The sequence below is a fragment of the Vicugna pacos genome, chromosome 16, assembly GCF_048564905.1.
Source record: "Vicugna pacos chromosome 16, VicPac4, whole genome shotgun sequence".
Classification (NCBI taxonomy): domain Eukaryota; kingdom Metazoa; phylum Chordata; class Mammalia; order Artiodactyla; family Camelidae; genus Vicugna; species Vicugna pacos.
Window position 1 is genome coordinate 35342924 of NC_133002.1, and position 16631 is coordinate 35359554.

Genomic DNA, 16631 nt, shown 5'->3' on the forward strand with positions numbered 1-16631 from the left:
CGGAAGGTGACCGGGGTCGGGGAGGATTCACAGGTGCCAAGGCATCCATGGACTTATCTCCAAGTGCCCAACGAAAGTCCAACACCCAGCATCCGGGCTCGGGCCCCACTGCCCTCAGTCTCTCCGTCAACCACCAGCGGGCCCTCAGGCCTCCCTGCCTCATCTCTGGGGACCCAGTAGCCCTGGCCCACTCCCCCCAGGATTTCTGCAGAGCTACCAGGCCATGGCAACCTCTGCCCCTCTGGTCCCTGTAGAGGCTGTGCCAGGGATCAGCTGAGGAGAGCAACAGCTCCTTTGAGAAGCTGCTGGTGGGGGGAGGGTGTGGGCAGCTGATCTCGCACAGAAGGGAGGGGTGTGTGGGTGAGTCAGCCGTGTTAATGAGAAACACCACACCCGCTGATTAGGACTAATGAAGAAGAGCAGAAAGGGTGAGAGTTTCAGTCAGGGATATCTTTGTAGGGTAGAGGGGTGCAGAACAGCTGCCCCAGTCCCATTTCTCCTTTAGTAAGGACAAGAATGGAGCAACTTTGGCTACTGCAGGCAGAATGGAGGTTAGACACAAGGATGAACCATCCAGAGCAAGGGGGTTCTAACTGGGAAGGGGTAGAAACAGGCATCTGAGCAGATACCACACATGGGGGGAACCCGTGTGAGATTCTGTAGTCCCGCCTCTATTCCTGCCCTGCCCCTAATTTCTCTGTGTTGACCCCAGAGAAATTCTTGGCACTCAGAGCTGTGCTCCTTGCCCCCCCCAACCCCCCCCCCCCATTGCCTAAGTGCCTTTTGAAATATAAGGGACATCTGCAGAGGGCCCTGATTGAGAGGTGCTGTTGAGAAGGCTCCAGCCTGGAGGGGAGTCTCTGGTTCTGGGCACTGACTGACTATGCAGATAATGACCCAGGGAGGCCTGGCAAGGCTGAGGGCAGGAGGGGCTGGGGCAGGGGAAGGCCTGGGCATCCGCTGGAGGCTCTCTTGGTGGGTGTCCTGTCCTTGTGGCAGAGGCGGGAGCCCCTGAGAACCTGCGGCATCACCCACCCTCCACGCCAACTCAGCCCAGGGCAAAGGCAGCAGGCGCGCCTTGCAGATGCTGCAGTCCGCTGTATGTGTGTGGGTACGGGGGAGGGGGGAGGCTGGGAGTGGGGACAGGATGGGTGTCGGCCAGCACCTCCAACACCTCCTAATTTGCATTACCACTGACACCCTTCTTGACCAAGAAAATGGAGCCAGAAATAACAAGTTGGGGAGGTGATTCCCTGGGGGGCCTTTGAGGCTCTTTTCCTTGCCTCCAACACTCCCAGTGCTGGAGGGCAGGAGGACAGATCCACAGCCGGCCCCTAGCTGGGGAAAGGCACCTACTAGCACTCCTCCCTCCTCGGATTGGGCAGACACGCCATCCCGGCCTCCCACTTCCCTTCACCCCAAACACCCCAGCCCTGCCCCTTCCCTTTTTTGGAGCCTACTCCACCCACCCTTCCCTCCTCTGGGAACCCTCTCCCTGGAGCCTCTCTCACAGCTGTGAGCACCCCAGCTCTGCCCAGCTGGGGAACTGTTCCCTTCAGTCCGTCCTGCTTCCCCCCCATCAGACTGGGCATTTCCCAGGACAGGGCCAGAACGGCCCCTGTCAACCTAGGAGCCGCTCAAGGGAACATTGTGCATGAGAAATAATCCAAACAATAGCAGGAGAGCTTGTGAGTAGATTCTAGAAATGGCATGTGTAAGACCCTGACCCTAGGGCTATAGGGTGAGCGAGAGAAGGGACTCCCTGCTCAGTTAGAAGCCTCTGTCCACCTTACTTGGAAGTATTGCCAAGTGTCAGGCCTCTCCCTTGTGAGATCCTTGGAGAAAAGAACCAGGACTGCTCCATTTTGACATATTTCTCCTCTGCCCCAGTGACCATCTTACAGACCTCTCCAAACACATTTGGTGCTCAATTTATGTGCATTGAATTCACTCCTGTCCCGAAGAGGGCAGGGAATGATGTGGTAGCCACAGCTGGGAGATGGGAGATGGTGAAGGAGAGAGGGGGCTCCCTTTCTGCCAGAGGGGTCCTGGGACCTAGAAGAGCAAATGGTGAGGGTGGAGGCAGAGCAGAAGGGGCCTGGCAGGGAAACCAGGTCACGAGAGACAGTGGAGGGAGCTGTGAACACACTGTGGGAAGGAGCGACGAATGAGCTGAGAACTTCCCCTACTCCCCCCTCCAGAGATGCTATTTTGGAGGGAGAGAATATATGCAGTGCAGGGGTTGGGGGGAGTATGCCAGCTTCCACAGAGGTCAGTGGAACCACCTGCTGCCTCCACTCTCCCAGCCAGCCATCCTCACTGGCCCGGGAACCACCCCACCCCCAGCACTTCCCTCCCTACTGGGAAAATCTTGCTCTCTTGAGCACAGGAGGAGAAAGAAAGGGCTTGAAGATTTGCAGTTGGCCTCTTGATACCTGCTTGTGGGTCCCCTGGGTCCTCAGACCTAGGAAGAAGCCTCTATTTCAATTACTTCCTTGGAATGAAAATGTAGAGGGTACCGTGGGGTGTGGGGGGAGGCTGTCACAGCATACAGCACAGGGGGCGTGAGCACTTTTGCCCTCAACTCCATACATAGGCATTTCACATGGATTCCTCCCTTTGGCATCACATTTAGGGACCAAATTTTGTGTTAAAAGGGGCCAGAGAGGAAGGCGCTTTCGGGGCCAGCTGGGCTCACCCACAGGAAGTCCAGCACCTCCGAGTGGAAGCCCATCTTGCCCATTTGGGCCAAGGAGGCTGGACAGAGGTTGGTGTCAAGTAGAGCATTGCTTGGCATGAAGGGAAATTCCTGTGCCCCAGCTCAACCCCCCTGAGGGGCCCTGACTCATTTTGGGATGAAGGCTCCAATGCCCTGCGGGTTTCTGTGGCGGCTGGGGGCAGGGGGCGGGCAGGGCATGCAGAGAGCGCTGGGGACTAGGGGAGACTTTTGTTTTCGTTTTTGGAGCTTGGCTCCTTGTCTGCCTGAGAGCCCAGCTTCATCTGAAGGAGTAAGGTTGGCTGATATCGGAAGAAGCTGCTGGGCGCGGCTGCCGTAGAAGGAACATTAGGTTAGACTTTAGGAAGAACTTCCTGTGAAGACACTGGGGCACATTTCCCAGATGAGCCGAGGGGTCCGGTTCCCTGGATGTTTTCCATAGCAGATGCTTCCCTCCCTCTAAGACTGGGAGTTTGGGCTGGCACAGGGGCAGCACAGACCAGAGGCAGACAGATGAGCAGAATGACCTGCTGCAGGTGGTGGGCGTCTGAAGGCTCCAGGGAGGAAGGATGAGAGTGGGTTCAGACATCAGAAGACATCTGTCCCCACACGAGACGTGGGTAAGGGATTGGAGGGAAGACCGCAGGTGAGAAAGCCTGTCTCTCATCTCAGTCCCTCTTCCACTGTCCTATCAACATTCCTTTCTTCTTCTGGCCTTATAGACCCGGGAGGGAAGAAGAGGAGAAAACAGCCATGGTGAAGGGAAGACTAGCTCCTTTCGCTATGCCTAGAGCAAGAGGACCGCAGGACTTCTTGGCCAGGGAAGCAGGGTGGAGGAGCCAAGTTCCCTGGGGCAGAGGAGCTGGGGGTGGTCAGCAGAGGGACAGAAGGATGCAGGGAGCGCGGGTTATTCCGGCCAGGCCCTCTGCTCCAAAGGGACACCCAGCCCAGGCTTTTAGCCCACAGATGAGTAGGTAGATGGGACCGACTGAATGATGATCCTGTCCCCCCCCCTTCCTGGGGCCCGTGGCCTTGTGGGTGTTGCAGGAGCTGAACTCTCCCATCCCTCCCCCAGACAGCAAAAGCCAGCTGTGGATGGGAGGGGAGGGGAGGATCAGGAGATGGTGTGAAGGAGATAGGTCACCCAGAAGCATGGGTGTGGGGCAGGGAAGAGGACAGTGCCCCCTGGTGCTGGCCTTTATGGTGTGCCCAGCAAACGCAGAGAACTTACCTGGGGGATCAGAGAGCCCCTTGCCTGCCTTGGCATGCCACTCCCTCCAGGACTGGCAGGTGGTTAAGCCTGAGGACTGAGGAGGGACGGAACAGGACTTGGCACAGGGGGTCTCAGAGCTCAGGGGTTTGTGTGTCTGGTGGCAGGCACAGCCCTAGTCCCCTGCAGTGGGCACGTGTGGGTCTCTTCCCCTCAGTCCCCCAGATTTGTTATGTCACACATAGCCCCAGATGTACAAAGCAAACACAACCCCTTCCAAAGTCCAGGTTGTGCACATACACACACCCTTCCTCAGTTACCAGGCTCCCAGTGACACCCACCTGCAGAGACACACTCCTCCCAACACGCATTGCATACACGCAGTCTCACACAACCAGGAGCACAGTGCCACACTGTATGTTCCAGGTGCCACGGGGACATGGGCATGCATTGCCATGCATTCACACATGGCCCCGCGTGGACCACAGAAACAGTGCACATCAACACATGCGTGAAGTCCCACGTGCACGTGCTCCTGGCTTTAAAGCTGACCCCATTAGCCAGTGGTGTGCTAGTGAACACTCAACAACCGGCTCTCCAATTTAAGCTGCCACTAAGATGGCACTGAACCTTGGGAAAAGACTCACCTAATCAGCTCTTGCGAGCTGCTGTGAGCCAGCTCGGGCCCACCACTCCACTATCCTTTGTGGAAGTCACGTGATAAACCTTAACCACAGATGGACAGCCCCAGGAGGCCTGCACCTGCGCCACAGTGACTCACTTACCCACTGGTGGGCCTCCCCTTCCCTAGCTTCTCTTGTCCCCCACTCCTGTCCAGACCCCACTTCCTGCCCCAGGTGTGGAGGGTCACAGGCCCAGTGCTAATTCAGGCGGGCTTCCAGGAGGAAGAGGATATGGCGATGCTGCATATTTTCAGAAAAAATGCGAAACCTCTCTGCCTGGCTGCTGATTGCCCTGGATCTGCCCCCTTGTGCCTGGCCGGCCCCTTGTTTCCTGATTCTTCAACTTGGTCATCAGGACCGGGAGTATGGTCAACACTGAGAGCCAAGAAAATCTGCACCTTGTGGGGCAGTGCAGGAAGGTGCTCAGAGCCTGTTCTGAGAGTGAGGACCTCTCGTTCTCACCAAGATCTGGGGACATTGCGTCACTCCTCAGAGCTTCGGCTCCTCAATGAGAAAAAAAAAGAACAGGGCTGGACCAGGTGGTTTTAATTTCCCTCTCTGACATTTTTGGCCTTCTATCTGTCTGAGATTCTTCTAAAATCTACTCCCTTAATGCTAATCCGGGTCTTTTCCCAGCCCACAAGGGAGGTGAACAGATGTAGTTTAGGGACTGCGGGGCAGTGAGTGCTGCAGCCGGAGTTGCAGGAGGCTGGGCCTGGGCGTCTGGGGATTTGGATTTGGGCCCTGATAAGCCATGTTCATTTGGGGGATCTTCCAGCAGCTTCTGTTCTCTTCACTGTGGCTCCTGAATTATTTCTGCCACACACACACAATATAGGAGAAGGGAAGAGGCAGGAAAGAAAGGAAGGAGGGAGGGAAGAAGGAAGGGGAAGGAAGGAAGGCATGAAGAAAGAGAAAGAAAGAAAGGAAAGGAAAGAAAGGAAAGGAAAGAAAAACAAAATGAAACAAAAAAGGAAAGAAAAGAAAAGGGTTCACCCTGGATCCAGGAAGCAGCCAGCCTAGCCAGTAAAGTCACAGGGGGACATGGAGAAGATGGGGAGAGAGGTGTTCCTAGCTGTTACAAACCCTTCCGTGTGAATAGGGGGCAGTTCTCGGCCTTCCTGAGCTTGGGCTGAGTTGTGCCAGGGCAGAGCCGAGTGCCCCCTCCCTGCCCTATCAGTGCCCCAGGCAGGGGCTGGGGTCCAGGAGGCAACCCACTCCTCTGCCTAGGGCCTCCTGCCGCTGCATTGCAGCTCCTTCTGAAAACAACTGAAACCACAAAATTGGCTTGTGGTTGGGTGAATATCAGTCACTGCTATTCAGCTTGGCTTCCTAGGATGACTAAGGGAGTTGGAAGCCCCTCCTATTAGCCCCCTAAATTTTCAGAGGAGTCAGAGGCAGACATGGAAAAGTGGTTTCTTTTGGAGGCTTTTGCTGGGATCTGAGCTCCCAGTTGGTAGGGCTGCGGGCACTCTATCCCAGCATGTCTGTGGGACCAAAGGTTTGGGACGTCACCAAGGTGGGAGTCACATTATTCCTGGGTTACCTCACCCAGCAGCTTGGAGAAGGAAGGAACTGAGGATGAAGACAGGTAGGTTCCCAAAGAGTGTCCTTTCAATCTGCCTCTTTCAGCCCCAATTCTCAAGGGAGCCAGGAGTGAAGCTGCTGCTGAGGGTGTGAGTGGACCCAGTGGGTCCCTGGGACATCCAGGGCCTGGGTATCAGCCTGGCAGCTCAACTGGTGCCTGGGCCTGGGTCCAGAGTCTCCTGTTGGAATTCCCCCACCTTCGCCCAGGGGGCTGTGTGACCTGGAAACAGTCCCCTTCCCTCTCTGGGCCAGGTTCTGCTGGGGGTCTTTCTGGCAGGGGTGGTGTAGATAGGAGAAGCCAGGCTGAAATACGAATGCCCAGACCCCAGTCAGTGTCACGTAGGGCCTACCTCTCCATCTTTCCCAGAGTCAGGAAGAGAACCCAGGTGATCCTGAGTTCTGGGTGGAGGTGGGGTGGGTAAGAGAGATGATTTTTTTTTTCCTTCTGGGTGTTAACACGCTCTTGGCCCCTTTTCTGACCTTCTCTTTCCTGAGCATCAATGGTAGGGGGTGCCAAGGGAGGAGGTTGCATCCCCTCATTTCAATGTTATCTTATGTAAAGTGGGGTAAAAGCATCCTTTAGAAAGTTTTGCTATTTTTAATGATACGTAACATCTCAAAGGAAGAAGTGCGCTTGCCATGCAAATACAGTCAAGACCAGTTTCCAGTCTCCTTCCCCCCTGCCACCCCCACCACCCCCCAGCCCCACCATAGAGAACGTGGGAAGTGCTGGCTGAGCCTGAACTTCCTGACTACCTGGTCCTCCTGAAACCGCTCTGGGCTTCAAAAAAAAAAAAAAAAAAAAAAAAAAAAGAACGAGCGCAGTCTGGGAGACAAGAGGTTGAGTCCTTCCCGGCTCCGTTTTCCATGTTACTGACTCTATCACTCAGCCTCAATTTCCCCTTCTTGAGAGGACGGACTTGCATTCTTTCAGCGCTGACCTTTTGCGCATCTCTGATGCTACCGAAGAAAGGGAAAGGGCAACCCTTCCCTGGACTCCTGTTGCCCGCGCCCCCACCGCCGCGGCAGTCCTGCTCCCAGTGCCTGCCCCGCCCCAGATCTGCCCTTCGATCTCTTTCTGACTGTCCATTGTCTCAGTTTCTCTCTAAGGCTTTCATTCTCTGCCGCTCCATCTCTCTTCCTGTTTCACTCCCTCCTTCCCCTCACCCCGCCCCCAGGCTGGGGGTGGGCGCACGTGAGTTCTAGATTGCCGACTCAGGCCTTTCTAACCGCCCCCTCCCCAGGATTCAATTTCCCCAAACTCGCCTGCCCTTATCCAGGGTCCCGGAGTGGGGTTCATGGGGTTCACGTCTCTTTGAGGCTTTGAGCAGGTGGGAAGGTTGAGGATCTGCACGATCTATCCGTGACCTGCCCTGACCAGCTGAGGGCTACGGGTCCCCTGGTGGGAGGAAGAAGTGTCATTTTTCTGCGATGGGACATGCCTACCTCCTCCCTGATTCCTGAATCCCTTTACTTTTGGGGAGGCCCCAGATAGGGGGCTTCTCACTTAAGGAGAGGGAGGGAATCTGTTTAATGCTCCAGGCTGCAAAAAATGGGGTCCATGCCAACTAGGCTTGTGATTCTGGGAGGGATGGAGAGTGCATGTGGACAAGGAACATATGAAGAACACACATGTGGAAAAAACTTGTGTCACTCATAGTCACACCAGAGGCATGACATCTCCCCCTCCTCCACCCCACTCTCACCCTTGAGGGTTAGGGGCCCACCCCCAATAACCGTACATGTGTGTTAAGCGCACACACACATCACGCTCCTGTGCTCAGGCGCGCACACATCCGATGAGCTGAAAGAACAGGATGGGGAGCTGGGCTGAATGAGGGGAGAGGGGGGAGGAACAGGAAGGCAGGGTAGCCCCACCCCCACCCCATGCCCCATGCCCACCGTCCGCCTCCCCGTAACTGGCGAGGTCTCTGCCCCCTTGACTTTTCCCAGCTTCGAGGAAATACCTCCCTTTAGGGGAAAGCGAGATCGTGAGGGGAAGCAGGGGAAGCACTGACTCGGGCAGAGGCATGAGCCTGATTTTCCAGTCTGGGGTGGGGCGGAGCGAGGTGGCACTGGGGACGCCCGGGCGATGGGGCCTGACTCAGAGCCAGAACCACAGAGCTCGTCCGCTGTATTGTCGTCGGGGAACAAGAAGCCACCAGGTTTATAAGAAACTGCGATTCATCTCTGCCCTCTTCCACTCCTCTGCAAGGGATCACAGTTAGACTTGAGGAAGAACTTATGGCCCAGGCAAGGAAAGGACTCTGTCTCAAATGATCTTTTTGGAAGTTTCCTCTGGTTTTGTTAAGGAAGATTGACATGTTCAGGGGGTTTAGATCTTAAAAAGAGTCTGGGGCCAGAGGATGGGGCCTTCAATTTCCCCACATAAGCTGTCAGAGAAAACCCCTTCCTCACTCCCAGCCAAGAACAGGAGCTTTTAAGCCTCTCTTGCTGCCCTAGAGCTACTGAGGCTGCAGCAGGAGCATACAGGAGACCCCAGAGTCATAGGCAGTCAGGTTGGCATGGAGAGGGGTGAGGGAAGGTGGCAGCTCCGGCTGGCTCTGCTGCCCCCCTCTTGGCTACTGGATCACAGGTCCCAAGGTGAGAAGCAAGATGGGGAGTGAGTGTAGGTTCTATTAACAGAAGGGCAGAGCTGAAGGTGTGATGAACCTCAGAGTGGGCAGAGAGAAGGAGGCAGCACTGCCTGGCAGGGAGCATGCCCAGTGGCAGTGGCAGGAAGCTTAGAAGAGTGAGGAATGCCCCTGCCCCCCTCCCTGCACCTGGAAACCAGGACTCCTGGGTTCTTTCTGTCTGGACCTGTTTTCCTTCGCTGCCATGCCCAGCCTGGCCTTGGCTGTGTGTCTGAACCAGTTCATGCCCCTTTTAGTGCCTCAGTCCTGCTTCCCACCCCTGCTTCTGCCGCAAAGTGGGATGGATTTTCCTGAGTAATGAAGCTCAATTCTGCAGGGTCATCAGATGGAAAAGGACACTAGGAATGACTTCCCAGAGTACACGGGAACACACACTGGGGGTGACTTGGGGAGGCTTAAGGCCTTGCCTTTCTCCAGAGGAAGGGGAGGGACTGAGCCAGAATTGGGTTGAGTAGGATATCTTGTGAGCAGGGAGGGAAAGGGAATAAAAATAATGGAGAGCCTGGGGAAATCAAGTCACCCTGTGAGCATCAGTTTCCTTATCTGTAAAATGAAGAACAATAGTATCTTCTTTGCAGGTGGGGTCATGGGAAGGGCACAGTGCAAGCATAAAGGTTCAGCATTGGGTCACAAGCTGTGTGACTTTGGTTTTCTTGTCTGCAAAACGGGGACAATGATCCCTGCCTGGCTGACCTGTGGCATTGTGGGTCTTAATGAAATCAAGGGTATGAATTTCCTGGGGCGTCCTCTTTCCTCCTCCTCCATGTCCCCAAGAAGCAGTGGGATAATCAAGAAGAACTCAGGTTTTTCCAATTTCCAGATTCACTGGGAGTCAAGGGGTGAGACAAAGTACAAGCTGAACTTGGCAAAATGTCCAGGGTGATGGGGGCCTGGAAACCCTGGTACAGAATCCTGGGGTTTTGAGCCTTGGGTGGTGATTCCATGTCAGTGTGTGTGTGTGTTTGTGTGTGTGTCTATGTGAAATGCAAAGACCATGGGCCCGGTATATCAATTTCCAGTCACTGGTCCATTTGCTAAGGACTTGCCTAACCACAGCCATCCCTCCCCAACCCACAGAATATGTCAGGTCTGGTGCCTGTGATTGGAAAGAAATGGAGGTGGGCATGGTGGGGAGGGGCTATGGGCAGCCACACCAGCTTCCTGACCCCCGTGGCTGGAGATAAGGGTCCAGGGGCTGCACAGAGCGCCAGCTGCCCATGGCTCTGGTGGAAAGAGGTTGGCAGGACGCCTTGTGACACTTCCTGAGTAACTGGGGGGGGGGGGGCAGCAGACAACAGGCTCCCGGGAAAATCTCAGACTTGTGTGTCACAGCGGATCTGTGTCTGGTATGGTAAGTGGGGTTAAACTCAAGGTCAGACCTAGCCAATCTATTTCTGTACCAACATGGCCTTGGGTGCCCTCCATCGCAGTGGCTGGGACCCAGGTGTCCACTCAGCTGGAGATGGCACTGCTAATGCCTGCTTTGTCTCTCTGCCCAGAAGCTGGTTGTCTGCCTGATTTCTGCCTGTGTCTGGCATTTATGAGGACAGGAGCTCAGCATACAGGTCCTAGACCTCTGTTCTACTCCCAAGTTGCAGGTGCTAATCTCTCCATACATAGGTTTTGGGGATCTTAAAAAGGAAATGAGATCTAGCTGCAGTATGAAGGGCTGTGGGAAGAAAACTTCTCAGCCTTAAGTGGATGAGATGGGAGGTGGCTCTAAACTGTTCAAATAGAGGGGACTCTATCAGGTGTCTCAGAGTTCTGTGCAATCTGGACATGGTCACTTAGCCTCCATCTGTGAAGTGTTTGAAAATCAACCCGCCCCAGGCTCCTGGGTCTCCTACTTCCCTCCTCCTTGCTTTCTACCTTATGCTGTTCCCAGGCCACTGTTATATTTCATGGAGGTGAAAGGGAGAGAAAGGAGGGAAGGAGGGAAAAAGAAAGCTCTGAGAACAAGCTGGAGGGCCAAAGTGGACCCCAAGCAGGACGCAGAGTTGGCAAGATGACAAAGAAGTTACAGTGGTGGGTGAATTTGTTTAGATGGACAAGAAATGGATAAGTCAGCAAGCCGCCTTTGCAGCAGGCGGACCAGAGGTAGATGGTAAGAAGGGCTTCCAAAGGGGGCAGTAGTCTCAATGTTTCTGGAATAGAATTTGTATATATATTGTGGGTGGGGTAGGGCTGGACAGAGGAAGAGCTGCATCTTCGTGCCTCAGAGGAGGAAGATGGTACAACAGAAAGGCCAGAAGGTGGACTGCAGGTAGAATTCCAAAGTGTCCCCATGGGATAGTGATGAGGGAGACGGACGGCCAGCTGCTGGGCCTGCAGCCTTCTTGTCCCCACTCCTCGCTCACCCGCCCCCTGCAAACACTCCTCAGCTCCCCCACCCCATTCTGGCCCGCAGCCCTGGGGAAGCTACATGGCGTTCTCACCACGGACCCAGTGCCGGCTGCGGCTTCTTCCCTCTGACCTATTTTTTAATCATCTGATGGGATTCTCCCCCCTACCAAACCAAAGCCCTGGCCCCCTGGGCCCGTCAGCTCCACCGCGTGTCAAAACTGCCCCTGTCACTTTGCGTTGGTTTCTCAGTCCAGCCGGCCCCTCCCCCAGGGCCTGAGAGCGATGGCTAATTACCCAGCTGCTGAGCCCCCACCCCCACCCCACCCCTCCACTCCCAGCCCCAACAGAGGGGCCCCAGGACTGCTGGGAGGAGAATCTGGGGCCTCCTCACCCTCCTGCTGTGTGGCAGGAAGTCCTTCCTGCTGTCTAACCCCCATTTTTCCCTCTGTCCTGCCCGGAGCTGAATTGCAGACACAGAAGATATTGGTACTGGAAGTGACTTTGCGGTACCCCTTAAAGGACAGAAAAGGGCAACCCATCTCCTGCCCCAGGTTTAGGGAAGTCTGCCCCCGGCTGGCTCTCTCACAGAATTCTAGGAGATGGTCTCTACTGACTGTTTCATTTTACAGAGCAGAAAATTGAGGCACAGAGAGGGTAAGCCCCTAGCCCGAGGTTTTCAGGGGCTAGTGGTAGAGCCACGGCCAGAACCCAGAGCTCCCATTCTGTCTTTCCATTTGTTTCTGGGTCCTCCCTATTTGGTATCTGTTTCAGTTTCTGTGCAACTTTACCTCCAACCCTGGCCAGACATGTTCCCTGCCATGTCCCTCTCTCCCTTGCCCACTGGCCTGGAAGGGCTTCATCCTGCTTTTTAGGGGCTGTCCAGCTTGCTTCAGGCAATAATTTAGGAATGAGATTCGTCCCTTTACCTCCTCCCTCTACTTCTGCCTATGTCCCCCTTTTCCCCTCCCTCTTTGGTCCATCCCTGGCCCAGCCTATAAGTCTGCCTGCCCCATCTCATCCCCCATTGTAACAACCCCACTGTGTTAACCAGATGGATGAGCCCAAGGGCCTCAGGCCAGAGACAGGCCCAGAGCAGACTCAGATAGAGGCCCAGAGAGAGGAGGCTGAGCAGGGACTGTTTGGCTGTCTTGCGGCCAGAGGCCCTGGGGAGTGGCCTTCCACGGGAGGCCTGACCTGGCATAGCCTGACTGTGCCAGGGAATTATGTGGGCTCCAAGAGCACTGGATGGGGAGCAGAGCCTCCTGGAGCCTGGCTGTGGTGGGGTTAAACCCTCGGCCTGCTTCCCGCTACTCAGCTCCTCTCCCCACCTCATCCCAGCTCCTTTTACCTAAAGCCCTGGGTATCCCCCCCACCCCTTGGTAACCGGACCCTGCTTCCTGCCTGAGATTAAGGTCCTGTTTGCTGAGATTCCCCAGGAAGGGGAGGGACACAGTCTCTCCCTGGGGCCTCCCTGAAGCTCAGGCTTGCCCACCCATAACCCGGCATGCCCCCAAGACGACAGGTTGTTCAAGTACCCAACATCTTAAGGTCTTTTCAGGAGGGGGCAGGAACCCCAGTTCCCGGGGCACAGTGGAGGTAGGGTGCTGTGTGGGTGTGTGTGGGCATGGGGCTAGTGTGCAGAGCAGGGGCTGGGGTGAGAGAGGTTAGATGCAGAGAGAAGAGCTGATCCAGGATGCCCATGGAGGGAGCACTGAAAGGCAGAAGGACCAGAATGTGGCCTGGAGCCAAATGGTAAGGCTGCCCAGCCTTGAAGGCTGTATGGGGTGGGGAAGAGGAACCGGCCTGGGGGCCTTGAGCCCAGAGCCCTTGACCTTGAGATGAGCCCACACTGACCACCCGGTGCTGGGTGCTGGGGACTCTGAACTCCTGCAGCTGTCACGGGGGGAGGGGCTTCTACAGGTGCTTGTCACTCCGCTCCTGGCCTCCCTGGCTGTTAATCCGATGGTTCCGGCCATGCTGCTCTCTGAAGGACTGGCAGTCTGGGCCCAGAGCCGGAGGGGGTTCAGGGTGGGTGGGGGTGAGCAGAGCAGATGCCCAAGGATCTCAGGGAGGCCACATGTGGGACAAGAGAAGGGGGTGTGGCTGCAGGAACTGGCTCACAGGGACTTGCGTGGCACCGCTCTGTGGGCCGTGTGTGTGTGTGCACACGTGGATGCTGTTGTCCATGCACAGGCTGGTGTGTTTCAAGTCTGCATCTGAGGGACTCAAAGCCTCTGACTCCAAGGTCACCTTGCTAGGAGTTCTTTGGGGGCAGAAGCTAAGCTTAGTTTATCTCTGTGACCCCAGAGTCCCCGGGGTCTGGCCTATCCCAGTCGCCAAGGAATGGTGTATGGGTGTCGGGGGGAAGCCCAGCTTTCTGAGATGGGGTTCTACAAACAGAGAAGTTCTTTTTTGGCCTAAGGCCCTTGTGGAGGCGGGAATCTGGATTTCAAGGACCGTTTGTAGGGAACCAGCGGATGCCAGAGGAAGGAAAGGGAAGATGCAGGCAGCTTGGAGGAGAGGAAAGAGAAGGCAAATTAACCCAGCCTGAGCCTGTGCTGGTTCCTGCCTTTACACTACCTTACACCTCACTTGAGACCCATTTGTCCTGGCAGGATGTCTGTTCACTCCATTTACTGACAAGGAAACCAGAGAGGTGAAGATATTTGACCCAGGCCACAAGGCCAGTTGGAATTGGGCTTTCAAGCCAGTTACCCCATTTCCCTCTGCCGCAGCCTCCAGTACCCACAGGCGTCTCTGTCTCTGCAGACCTCCCTCTCCCTGGCCCATCTCCCTCCCTTCTTTCTTATATCCTCCTCTTGCCTGGCCTGAGACTGAGTCACTCTCTGGGTTTCTGACTTTGTGGTCCCTGTCCCTCTCCATCTCTGAATCTGTCAGAAACTCTGCTCAGGCCTTGCACGGTGCTGTCTCTTTCCTTTCCTGTCTCCTCCCCAGCACAGTGCGCCCCACTCCCACCCCACTCATCCACCCTCTCACAGCCTCTCGGACTTTACCCAGCAGAGTGGAGGGCAGAAGCCCTGGGTCCTGGAGCCCCTGTGCACTGGGGCTCCACTAACAGCCACCCCCTCCCCAACACCCCCACGGGCCACTCAGCCCTCCCTGCACCTTGCAATATGAGACTTCCGGGTCCTGGGAGGGCTCAGCACCCACACATTTTAAGGAGAGGACCCAGTTAGATTCTGAGGTGAGGAATCATCTGGTCCTGGAGCTTCGATAAGAAAATCTTCTCAATGCCCGTTGCAGCCCTCCTCAGTCATTACACAGGCTGCCAGGCACCAAGGGGCACACAGCAAGCAAGGTCAGAGCACAGACTTTCTCAGGCGGGGACATGACTTGGAGATGGAAGAGTGAAGTGGGAGGGGGCCTGAGAGTGGGGTGGGAGGGGCCTGAGAGTGTGATGGGTGGACTCTGTGGGGTCCAGCGTCACCTGGAGTTCTTTTAAACGCACAGATTCTGAGAACCTGCCACAGGCCTGGGAATCAGAATCTCTAAAGGCCAAGTCCCAAGAATCCACAGTAACAGCCTCTTGGCACAATCTGCGACCCACAGGTTGGCAGGTGCTGTGTGACATCAAGGGAGCCAAGCTCATTTTGAGTCTTGATAAGAAATGGCTTGAAAAGAAGCCTTGGATACAGGCGGAGATGCACAGATAACAGGGTGGAGAAAGTCCCTGTCCAGACTGGTGCGTTAGGGGCAATTTCCTTTTCTGTTTTTCAAATCTTTTCTGATGCAATCGTATGACTTTACTATTGTTCCCCCTCAAAATGGGAGAGCAACCACTCTTGTAGGAAAAACACTGGATCAGGAGTCTAGAGACTGGGGTTCCAGCTCTGGCTCTGCCACTAAAGGGGAGTGAGAAATTGGTAAGTCATTCAATTTCCCAGATTTACCATCCAGCCTGTCTCACAACATCTGATGTTTGTTGGAGACTGTGTCTCTCTCATCCTGGACACACACCCTGTGTATCTTTGCTCCCACCCCACAGGGCTAGCCTTCTGGATGATGCTCAGTGGGCTGATCCATGAGAGACGGGCTGGGACAGGCAGAGACAGGAAATGAGGGGATCCCAGGGGGCCTTGTCTCCCTCTCCACCTTCCCCACCTCTCCAGCCCCAGGGGCCTGGGAAGAGGGTGAGGTGGCAGCAGGAGGAGGAGGTGACACTGCCTGGGTTCTTTTTCTCACCCAAGCTGGCAGAGGGGCAGGACTGGCAGTGGTGACACCAGGGCCACTCAGCCCCCGCTTCTCACAAGCATTTTCTTTTTTGGGTGGAAGGAATCAGAGAGAGAGGGTGAGGAATCTGGGGTATATGAACCAGGCTATAAGACCCTCTAACAGCCCATCAGGTTACAGAAAGACTGACCCCAGCCACCCTCTTCCTCCAGGGACTTGTCCCCAAGTCCACCTGATTCCAAAATTCATAATCCTTCCCACCCCAGAAAGCTAGGTGGGAGCCCAGGTCTCTCTGTTCAGAAGTAGGATGGATCACTTCACCTGAGGATTAAGATGGAGAAGAGGATTGGGAGAGAGAAGGAGGAACAAGGCTCCATTTGGCCCTCCAGAGCCAAGCACTCAGCAAAAATGTCTCCCCAAAGAAATGTCAGTCTTCAGCTGTCTCATATCTCCTGGGGAAATCAGTCATTCAGGGAAGACACTAAAATCTTTCACATTTCTCTAAAAGTAGCCAAGGGTTCCAAGTTCACCCTGTTTTTCAGGCCATGCTGCCCACTTGGAACAACAGGCAGAAACTTCTCCATTCTTTAAGGATGGGGAGTGGTGATAAAGGACCAGGAGGAGGCCAGTCCCTGGTTCTGGTACTGTTGTGCATCTGGACTCCGTGCTCAGGGGATGCATAGATTCTCTCTCCCTCCACCCTTCCTGGGTCATGCCCGCCTCCTGAGGTCCCCAGCTTCCCCTTCACCTGCCAACCTGCCTCTCAGTTCAGCTCTAGTTGGGAGCAGAGAGTCCCCATGGGCCCCTGAGTGTGAAGCTCTGTTGGGCTGGGACAGAGATGTAGAGATGGGGTCAGTCCCCAGGGGAGAAGTGAGGAAGGCTGGGGTGGAAGAGGGGGAGAGGAGAGGTTAATCTTTAACGTGATGAAAATGTTAAAGTATTTTTCAAAACATTCTTATAAATGTAAATCTCTAGATATTGGTATGCAAAAAATTCCGTGAAACCTTGTTGAGTGAAAAAAATATACTACAAAGAGGTCCATGTGGTGTTTATATAAAATTATATATATATATATATATATATATATATATATATATATATATATATATATATATAGTGTGTGTGTGTGCATGTGCATGTGCAAAAGACAGAGACGGGGTATGTGGGGAGTGAAGGGTGTTCATGAAAATCTTAATCCTGTTTGCCTCTGAGGGATGGAATTGGGGGTGATTTATACAGTCCTATTT